Source organism: Macaca nemestrina, chromosome 3 (genome assembly GCF_043159975.1).
Source record: "Macaca nemestrina isolate mMacNem1 chromosome 3, mMacNem.hap1, whole genome shotgun sequence".
Classification (NCBI taxonomy): Eukaryota; Metazoa; Chordata; class Mammalia; order Primates; family Cercopithecidae; genus Macaca; species Macaca nemestrina.
The window spans coordinates 38,391,736-38,403,356 of NC_092127.1; the positions used below are offsets into that span (position 1 = coordinate 38,391,736).

General features: G+C 40.1%; 1 protein-coding gene across 4 annotated transcripts in view; it reads left to right on the forward strand.

The window, feature by feature from the left end:
* Positions 1 to 11,621, forward strand: part of LOC105463471 (SH3 domain containing 19) — a 197,048-nt gene that overhangs the window by 20,116 nt on the left and 165,311 nt on the right. The window lies entirely within an intron of this gene.

The following is an 11,621-nucleotide window of genomic DNA, read 5'->3' on the forward strand; positions in this document are numbered from 1 at the left end:
TTGATCCATTTTACTGCTGAGTAGTAGTCTATTGTGTGAGTGTACCAGTTTATTTATGCATTTTCCTGATAAAGGATATTTAGATTGTTTTCAGTGTTTAGTGATTATGAATAAGCTGCTATAAACATTTGTGTACAGGTTTGCTGGGTCATATGGTAAATATACGTTTAACTTTATAATAAATTTCCGAACTGTTTTCCAGAGTGACTGTCCTGTTACGTGTTTTCACCAGTAATGTATGAGAGTTCTCATTGCTCTGTGTTCTCACCAGCCCTTGATGCTGCTCGATTTTTCTAGTTTTTGTTTGTTTGTTTGTTTGTTTTTAGCCATTTTAATAGAGGTATAGTCATATTTCATTGTAATTTTAATTTGCATTTTCCTTTTGGCTAATGATATTGACCATCTTTTCATATGGCTAATTGCCATCCATATGTCATCTTTGGGGAAGAATGTTCAAATCTTTGCACATTTAAAAATTGGGTTATTTAAATATGTTCAAAGAGCTAAAGACACTGTTAAATAGAATAAAAAGATAAGCTACAGAATAGGAGAAAATATTTTCAAATCATATATCCAACAAAAGATTTGAATGTAGAATACATAAAGAAGGCCGGGCGCGGTGGCTCAAGCCTGTAATCCCAGCACTTTGGGAGGCCGAGGCGGGCGGATCACAAGGTCAGGAGATCGAGACCACAGTGAAACCCCGTCTCTACTAAAAATACAAAAAATTAGCCGGGCGCGGTGCCGGGCGCCTGTAGTCCCAGCTACTCAGGAGGCTGAGGCAGGAGAATGGCGGGAACCCGGGAGGCGGAGCTTGCAGTGAGCCGAGATCGCGCCACTGCACTCCAGCCTGGGCAACAGCGTGAGACTCCGTCTCAAAAAAAAAAAAAAAAAAAAAAAAGAATACATAAAGAGCTCCCAAAATAACAATACAGAAGTATAAAGTCTTTGTCTAGTAAATCCAGTGTCTGGGCTTCTTCAGAAAGAACAGTTTGTATTGATTACTTTTTTTTCTGTGTATGGGCCATATTTCTTATTTCTTTGCATACCTCGTATTTAAAAGTTGAAAATTGAACATTTTGAATATTATAATGTAACAGCTTTGGAAATCAGATTCTTCTCCCTCCCCAGGGTTTGTTATTGCTGCTTGTTATGGTGGTGGTTGTTTGTTTAGTGACTTCTCTAAACTAATTTTGTAAATCATATATTCTTTGTCATGCATGACACTGAAGTTTCAATTTCATTAGCTTAGTAGGCAGCTAGTGATTGGACAGAGGTTTTTGTTTTGTTTTGTTTTGTTTTATGCCCAGAACCAAAAAGGACCTTCCAGCTTATGCAGATGGGCTCTGTTGTGTTTTGACACACCTTCAATACTCAGACAGGCAGTTTACAACTCTGCGTTGCCTTTACTTCTTTGTGCATATTCTGACGGTTAGCCAGAAATGGCAGCTTAAGGCCTTCTCAGGTCTTTTCTGAGCATATGCCCACCCTGGTAATGCAGTTGGCCTTCTAGATTCCCAGGAATATGTGGGAGCTATTCGAAGCCTGTATTCCTCAAAGCATCTCATTCTCTAGCCTATCTTCCCAACCTTTTTGGTTAGTTTATTGTTTGCCCCAACTCCTATCCTCGTGCAGCAGCAACTAATATATTTGCTTGTCAGTGTTTTCAGCAAGTGCCCTCTAGCTAGCCACTTTTGCACTGATAGTTCCAAATTAGGTAAGATATAAGAAAGTCCTCTCCAGGGAGAAACCAGACGGGTCAAGACAAATGATTACAGTTCTTTGCGAATAAGGTTCGTTTTGCTCCCTCTGGTCCTGATATTGGTAGCAGGAATGCAGGCTAACATTTTTAAGGTTCCCACTGAGCTGGGGAAGAGGGAGGGGACCAGGGTAAGTTAAAATGCCACAAAGCTTGATATTCTAACCAAAATCCAGCTAGTTTTTCTGGATTCAGTGTTTCACTAGTCGCTACAAGCTTTTGGTTAGTTTCTAGAGTTCTGAAAAGTTGATTCTACCATTTTCTATCAGGTTTTTATTGCTTTTATGGAGGGATAGACTTTTGGAGGTCTTAACTCTGCCATTTTTTCTGATGTCACTCAGATATGTCAAATATGGCTTAAAGAAAAAAACTGATTAAGATAATCAGAGTTGTGTTGGATAGTATGTGCCTCTAGTCCCAGCTACACAGGATGCTGAAGTGGGAAGATTGCTTGAGCCCACGAGTTTGAATCCAGCCTGGGCAACAGAGTGAGACCCTCTCTCTTAAAAAAAAAAAAAAATCAGTGTTTTTATGCAAGTTAAAAAAAAAAAAAAAGAGAGAGCGAGAGGAGGTAGGGATACTCAACCCATTTTTGAAGTTTTTCTACATTCTACAGTAGAATTATCAAGGTGTTTTTATAAAGAGGAACCTCACTCAGCTGGTTACAGTGCTGGACTCAAACCCCTCGTTCATGTTCAGACTCTGAATGGGCAGCTTGCTTTTCTCATTTCTATGCCATGTACCACCCCAAACCTCTTTGTAACTTTTCAAAACATGATATCCATGGGATATCTGGCCAGGGGAACTCTATATTCCTCTTTGTCGTTAAAGTGGCTCAGAGGAAATAGCTTTACTGCACCGTTCTGAACAAATCAGTCATGTTAAAAAAATAATGTATGGCTAATACTCTGAGGAGTGGAATTGAGGAGGGCCTGGAATGTGTCACTTTATACTTCTGAGTTGTTTCAGTTACTTACAATGAATGTTTATTACTTTCAAAATTAAAGAAAAATAAATTCAAAATACTGGGAGAAATAACTGGCTGCTGGTCCAGTATATTTGTTGTTCATATTATGGTATTTTAAAAACCTATTTTTCCCTAAAATGAATTACTATAATGATCATAGCAAATGCCATCCTGTTAATAAAAGAAATGATTGATAAACTATTCAAGAAAATGGTAGTAGGAAGGAGTATATAATTGTGTTTCCTCTGAAGATCGTTTTTCAAAACACTGGCTAATTTATCATTTGTTTACCTGTTTGGTGTCATGACATTTACTTCTTTTCATGAAAACTATAATCACTCAAAAAGCAAATCCTCATTTATATACAAACTGTTGAAAGCTGTTTAACATAATCAAAACCCCAAATCCTCATTTATAACCAAACTGTTGAAAGCTGTTTAACATAATCAAAACCTATCTTTAGCATTCCCTGCTTTATTCATTGTGTGCATTTCATCTCCATCTTGTGACCCAACAGAACCTGCTCTAGAGGACTAGATTCAGAAGACATGCTTTCTAATGCTCAACCTCCTACTAGCCCGCTGCATGACCTTGATTTAATCTCTCAGATTCTTCATTGACAGTATGAAAGATTTAGACCCAGAGCCCAGGCTCACTGACTGTTTTTGTGAATAAAGTTTTATTGTCTGTAGTTGCTTTTGTCATACATCTGCAGAGCTGAGTCATTGCAACAAAGTCCATGTGGTCTGCAAGCCTAAAATACTTACTATCTAACTCTTTACAGAAAAAGTTTCCTAACTCCTGTCAAGTTTCTTTTCAGGTTCAAAATTCTTTGTTCTAGTTTTGGAATACTTGGGCCAAGTATTTTTTTTCATCAGGTCTTCTTAGCAAACCACTAGAAAAATTTGACTTGAAGAGGGGAAACACTAATAAGTCATACATTCTTATTTGTTAGCCACCAGTACCTGTCATATTTTGTTGTTAATGCTGTGGTTACAAACAGCCTCAGTTGTTGCCCAGGCTGGAGTGCAATAGCATGATGTTGGCTCACCACAACCTCCGCCTCCTGGGTTCAAGTGATTCTCCTGCCTCAGCCTCCCGAGTAGCTGGGATTACAGGCATGCGCTACCATGCCCGGCTAATTTTGTATTTTTAGTAGACACGGGGTTTTCTCCATGTTGGTCAGGCTGGTCTCAAACTCCTGACCTCAGGTGATCTGCCTGCCTCAGCCTCCCAAAGTGCTTGGATTACAGGCATGAGCCACCACGCCCAGCCGACATTAGTTTTATTTCTTTCTCTGCAACCTGTTTTTTAGAAGTTTAAAATAGGCCTATTTTGGAACTAGTTGTTTATTAGACCTCTTTAAATGGGTTAAACATATTTTTCCTTGTATGACACTTAGCAGCTTCTGGATAAAAAAAATGTGAGACACAAGTGCATTTTTTTTCTTGTTTATGCCACTGTCTCCTTGAGGTCTTTCATATTAGCCTGCTGTTTCAGAAATAAAAATAACTTCATTGAACTCATAAGGGAATAGATTTGTCCTAAAATCCAAATACTTGGCTTTGAAGATGCTACAGTGATTTTAATTTTTTTTTTTTTTTTTTTTTTGAGATGCAGTTTCGCTCTTGTTGCCCAGGCTGGAGTGCAGTGGTGCAATCTCAAATCACCGTAACCTCCGCCTCCCAGGTTCAAGCAATTCTCCTGTCTCAGCCTTCCCAGTAGCTGGGATTACAGGCATGCACCACCACCCCGGCTAATTTTGTATTTTTAGTGGAGACGGGGTTTCTCTATGTTGGTCAGGCTGGTCTCGAACTCTTGACCTCAGGTGATCCACCCACCTCGGCCTCCCAAAGTGCTGGGATTATAGGTGTGAGCCACCGCGCCCAGCCATGATTTTAATTTTTTATGGCCACAATGTTTTCATTTTTTAAAATTTGTTGACACAGATTTCTTTGATCAACCAACTATTTTTTATTTTTATCTAGCCTAGTAATATGGAATTTTTAATACAATTTATCAAATCTCTGAACTCTGAAACTTTGCAGTTGTTGCAACCACAGCTTTCTGTTACCGTAAACTAATTTTAAAAAGCAAGCTTAATTTAAAAAAGCAAGATTTTAAACATTTAAAAAGGAATCAGTGGCATATTGACCATGACCAAATCCTTAAGTATGAGGAGAAAGGTTAGAGGGTGATGGTGAGGAACACTACGGTTATGTGGGGGATTTGAACTTTTTATGTAAGGTATTTCTGTGACATTTTGTTTTTTGTTTTAATAAGTAGAAGTAGAAAAGGGGTTTTTAAGTTTGTTGTTTTTTTGTTTTTTTCCTGAGACAGAGTCTTGCTCTGTCGCCCAGGCTGGAGTGCAGTGGCCGGATCTCAGCTCACTGCAAGCTCCGCCTCCCGAGTAGCTGGGACTATAGGCGCCCGCCACCTCTCCCTGCTAGTTTTTTGTATTTTTTAGTAGAGGCGGGGTTTCACCATGTTAGCCAGGATGGTCTCAATCTCCTGACCTCGTAATCCGCCCGTCTCAGCCTCCCAAAGTGCTGGGATTACAGGCTTGAGCCACCGCGCCCGGCTGGGGTTTTTAAGTTTTTTTAAGTGAAACAATATTCGATTTCCTCCTCCACAGGGAGGCAGCAATCTTATTAGGGTTAGAATAGGCTGCTTTGTCATTATACATAATGTTCTGGGAGTTCTATGAATATAGGGTATTCTTGAACATCTTGAAATTATATGAAAAAATATTGTAAATGTGCATGAGGGCTTTCTTGGATGCAGTGTTAAGGTGATATGGAGAAGAGGGTCCATGATGCAAACAGAGTCTTAGGCTTTTATTTCTGTAGTCCTGCCCTCTCTTCTGAACCCTAAACTTCCTATTCAGCATCTCTACTTGGATATCTAATAGGCCTCTCAACTCTAAAATGTCTGCATTTAGTTTCCTATTGCAGTTATAACAAATTAGCTACAAATTTAGTGGCTTAAAACAAGATGAATTTGGCCGGGCGCGGTGGCTCACGCCTGTAATCCCAGCACTTTGGGAGGCCGAGGCGGGCGGATCACGAGATCAGGAGATTGAGACCATCCTGGCCAACATGGTGAAACCCTTCTCTACTAAAAATACAAAAATTAGCTGGGCATGGTGGCGGGCACCTGTAGTCTCAGCTACTCGGGAGGCTGAGGGAGGAGAATTGCTTGAACCCGGGAGGCGGAGGTTGCAGTATGCTGAGCTGCACTCCAGCCTGGCGACAGAGTGAGACTCCGTCTCAAAAAACAACAAAAAAGAATTTATTATCCTGTAATTCTGGAGGTCTAAAGGCTGAAAGCAGTTTCACTGAGCTAAAATCAAGGTACTGGAAGGGCTGCATTCCATCAGTAGACTTTAGGGGAGAATCCTGTTTTTGCCTTTTCTAGCTCCTAGAGGCCACCTGTATTCCCTGGCTCATGGCCCCTTGCTCTATCTTCAAAGCCAACAGTGTAGCATCTTCATTCCTCTCTTCTTTCTGCCTCCATCCTTCTGTCTTCTGCATACTCTCACTAGTATCCCTGACCCTGATCCTCCTATCTTACTCTTATAAGAAGCCGTGTGATTGATTACATTGGTCCCACCAGATAATATAGATAATGTCCCCATCTCGGGATACTTAATCATATGTGCAAAATCCCCTTTACTAGATGTAGTAACATATTCACAGATTCTGGGGATTAGGACATGGACATCCTTAGAGGGGCCATTGTTTAGCCCACCATTTGATTTCTTAGCTTGGCAAATCTATTCTTCCTCTAGCCTTCCTCATTTTATTTAATGGTACAACATTCTCAGGCCAGTAACCTATGGTCATTCTTGATTTCTCTTTTTATTTTTTCCTTCTACCATCTACATCCAATTCATTAAATTACATCCAAATCCAATCAATATGTTATCTTGCTTCTACTACCCAACTGTCTCTAGATTTGTCTTCCTCTCACTAATTTTCACTAAAAGCAGAGTAGAATTAGCATTCTGGAGCCACAGGCCCTCATCCTATCCTATTCTTTTCACTCCTTGGTGTTCAGAGATAATTATAGTACAAGGCTATGTAGGCTGAGTGTCATGAGAATGGTACACAAAATGCCACAGGACTAGATTCCAATTACTTTATCCAACTACATGGAGATGGAAAGTGAAGGCTTACATAGTAGTAGACAGTGGAGAGGATTTAGGTTGGTAGAGGATAATTATCCTGGAAGGCAAATAGAATTTCCATTAAAGATTTCTATTTTTTTTATTCTTCAGACAGTGAATGTTTCTTCTCAATTATCAATAGCAGAGAATGAAGTAATCTGATTTCTGATTATTTTGAATGACTCCTCCCCTTCCTCCATTTCCTGAAACAATGTATTTTAAAAAGTTCTCAGGGAGCTGATTTCTAGTGTGTGGATAAACTATACACAGTTGGGCGGAGAGGATGAAGTCAGACATCTGAAAAGATATAACATTCACTGTCGAAATATTATCAAAATACAGCTTCGACATTTTATTATTCTGAATCCTTTTTCCGTTATGTCCTCACATTTTTGGGGTAACATTACAGTTTAGTGGAATATAGGAAAAAAATGGGTCATACTTGAAGTAGTCCATTGTGAAAGGATCAGGAAATAACTGAATTTACAAATTTTCCCCACGTTTAGGAAAAAGATTGCTCATAGGATTTTTAGCAACCTTTATTTGTTAAAATCTCACCTTAATTAAAATTCCTCAAGATGTGTGAAATGAAAATTGAAGCATATTAAAATCAGATATTCCACGGAATAAAATATTCTGCAAATTTATATTCATTTTTAAGGCAGAAATGCTGTATTGAGTCCCATAAAAGTAAAGATGTCCCTTTTATTTCCTCCTCATTTGTGGTGTTACTGATTAAATTAGTTACCAGTAAGTACTTGATAATTTTGTTTTGTGAATGCAAATGTTTATTTTTATTTTATTTTATTTTTTTGAGACAGAGTCTCACTTTATCGCCCAGGCTGGAATGCAGTGGCGTGATCTTGGCTCACTGCAAGCTCCACCTCCTGGGTTCACACCATTCTCCTGCCTCAGCCTCCTGAGTAGCTGAGACTACAGATGCCCGCCACCATGCCTGGCTAATTTTTTGTGTTTTTTTAAATAGAGATAGAGTTTCACCATGTTAACCAGGATGGTCTCGATTTCCTGACTTCGTGATCCGCCCACCTGGCCTCCCAAAGTGCTGGGATTACAGGCGTGAACCACCACACCCAGCCTAAAAACCATTTTCTAGGGTTCTTCTAATGTGTTTTTTAGATGTTCACTGCCTCCTTTTTCTACTCAATGGGCAGAAATAAGTGGGTTGAGGTATCAAAAGAAAGGTATTCCAGGTGTAGAGGACAGAGGAAATAAAGCCTTGAGGTGGAAATGGGATGAAGAAATGAGAACACTTGTCTGGATAAGAAGAAAACAAACAGGAAGTGAGTTAGCTGTCTTGGTGATGAATTCCGAAGTCAATGCTAGAAAACTTGGGCTGTACCTTTCTCAAGTCACTTAGAGTAAGGGGCCTTACTCTAAGGACAGTGCAGATAAAGAATAGGGGAAGATGGTAAGATAGCACATAGCCTCATGTGGAAACTCACTGATGTTCAGGTTATAGCAGTCCTTGTTTTACTCAGCTCTACTTCAGTGCCTTGGTGTCTGATTCTTTCTCTCAGCTTTTTGTTCTGACTCTGCTACCATCTGACTGCCCTCTTTGCCATCCTGGCCCCTTCCTGGCCTCTGCATATTCCCATGAGCAGTGGTGTGGGATTCGTTTCTGTTCTTTAATCATTCCCTTGCTCTCACTTCACCAGTGGCTTCTCATGTCACTAAGAATGAAATTCGGAGTCCTTACTGAGGCCTAGTAGCTTCTGCAGGACCTAGCCCCTGCTCCCTTTCTTTCTGGTCTCAGTTCATACACCTTTCCACCTTTGCTCACAGTGTCCTAGCCACGCTGACCGGCCTGTTCTTCCTCACACCCACCTAACCTCAGAACCTTTGTACTCGCTGTTCACTCGGCCGCACCTTCCCTCCTTCGTTTAGTCCTTGCTTCCCTCCTTTGTTTAGGCCTCTATCAAATGTCACCTCCTCAGAGAACCTTCCCTGACCACCCTAAGGTGGAATTTCCCATCCTGATACTCTTATCTGCTTCTTCTATTTTATTATCAGCCTTTCTTGTACATGACATTATAATATGAATTTATTTTGCATTTGGTTATTGTCTGTCTTCCACTGCAATGTAAACTACTTGAAGCCCGGCTTGACGTGTTATATTTACTGTAGTGTCCTCCATGCCTAGAATGGTACCTGGTACATGGAGGGCACTTAATACTGTTGAGTGCACGTAGACATACTATATGGCTCACATTTGAACTTCTCCAGAGGAGGGTCTGTTGTGTTGTCCAATACTGAGTGCATCTATGATGCTGGGCTAACTGCCCCACCACCCCCTGGGCAACTGTTATGTTAGGTGCGTACCCTTGGTGCATCCACCCAGTAGTGATCAAGATAGTGAGATCTTATGTCCTATTCTCTTGATACTCCTTTCTTTCCGCTTGCATGGCCTGGTCCCTCCAAGTTTCTACTCCTTGTTGATGAGAAAAATGTTGCCAGATCCTACGATGTGGAACAGTTGCTTCCAATTTCAAACTCAACAGTGATAGGATTGATAGGAATCCTGGCTTTCTTGATCTTTATGTCCCCTTGCTGTGTCATCCTGGCCCACATACTTGTGTGCTTTCTCTTTGTTCCTCTCTGGTTCTTGATGATAGTCTCTTTTCTCTTTGAAGTCTGTCTTTACCCCTCCTTTCTTTGTCTCTTGTTCTTTCCTCTCAGCTGCCATTTTGCTTTGCCCTCTGCATCATTCCAGATCCTGGTTAGCTTGAGTTCTGGCAACTGAGAAACCTTTCAATTTACCTACCTTTCAATTTACCTACTTTGTATAATTTTTTCCATCCTTTGTTCCTTATGGCCAGAGAGGCCTGAGGAAGAGAATTGCATTGGAACATTCTTTTCATCCTTCATCCTTGTATTTAACTGATATTTGAAACCTACTTTGTGCAAAACATTGTTTCAGGTACTGGGCTACCTCCATAAGCAATATCCAGGTTCTCACAGTGTAGTTAGGGAGACAAATAAGCTGAATTGATGTTTATTACTCATTCATTTTTTTCAACAAATATTTATTGAGACTAGGATACAGTGGTGGATAAAAACAAAAATTCTTTTTTGTGGACTTACAATTTGATAAGGTAGACATATGTTAATTAGACAACAAATAATGAATGTTCAATTATAGCTATGTTGGGTTCTGTAAAGGAGGGCTCCATAGTGCTATGAGAATTAGGAGGACCTGTCCTGGTTAGGAGAGACAGGGATGGCTTCCTTGAGGAAGTGAAGGATAAATTGAGATCCGAAGGCACAGTAAGAATTAACTAGACAAGGGCAGCAGGAGAGAGGCAATAGCAGATGCAAAAGTCTGGTGCTGAAAGGGTGCTTAGAACGTTCAAAGAAGTTTAAGCATAGAGAATAGGCTGGAAAGTGAGCCAAATGAGGCTGAAGAGACAGGCTGGGGTCAGATTGGCTGGGCTTTGTAGGCCACAATAAGGGTTTTGGTCCTTATTCTGTGAGCAACAGGAGGATGCCTTTGAAGTGCTGTAAGCAGGGGAAAAGGGGAGAGGTATAAAAATTATTTTTATTTTTAAAACACTAATCTGAATGCTGTGGAGGAGAATAAATGGAGTTGGGTGTAAATGGAAGGCATAAGAAAGGATGTGGAAATGCTAGTTAGGAGGCTATAAAGGCAATCCAGATGCTACTAACCCAGGTGGGGTTAACTGTTAGCAAGAATTTTAAGTTCCCAAATCTACCGTTACTGTCTATTAAATGTATGTCCATTAAATGTACTTTATTTTATTCTATTTTATTTTGAGACAGAGTCTTGCTCTCTCGCCTAGGCTGGAATGCAGTGACGGGATCTTGACTCACTGCAACCTCCAACTCCCGAGTTCAAGCGATTCTCCTGCCTCAGCCTCCCAAGTAGCTGGGATTTCAGGCACCCGCCACCATGCCTGGCTAATTTTTGTGTTTTTAGTAGAGACAGGGTTTCACCATGTTGGTCAGGCTGGTCTCGAACTCCTGACCTCAAGTGATCTACCCTCCTTGGCCTCCCAAGGTTCTGGGATTACTGGTGTGAGCCACCTGTAGCTTAAAGCTTAAAGTAAGCCAAAGTGTACTTACTTTCAAAAACTTTCAAATTTTTTTTATAAAAGGAGCCATATCTTGTAAAAGATACAGATGCAATAAAACTTAAGTTCATTTAAATGAGAAATAAAGGATGACTTAAAGAAATATGAATGAAATTATACCAGAAAAATCTATGGTGAAGATAATGATTATAGTTGAGTTCAAAAGTTAGCTCTTGAGTTTCTGGCGGCCTAGGTATAGAAGGGAATAGGATACGTCATGTGATTGTTTAACAAAGGAAGCATGGGATATAATGCTCTTTTCTATAATTTCCTTTGTTCTAAATATTTAAAGTATTTTTTTAATAGATGTGAAGTTAAACCACTTAGATAGGTCCAGATTAGCTGTTAACATCATAGCATTAATCCATTGTTGGTAGTAGGTCACACTGGTATTTTAAAAAGTAAAGACTTCAGAAAAATACAGAGCTGAACTACATATATGCATTTCCTTCCTTCTTTTCTTTTTCTTTTTCTTTTTCTTTTTTTTTAAAGACAGGGTCTTGATCTGTCACCCAGACTGGAGTACAGTGATGTGATCATAGCTCACTGCATTCTCAAACTTCTGGTCTCAAGCTATCCTTCCACCTCAGCTTCCCAAGTACCTGAGACCACAGGCAC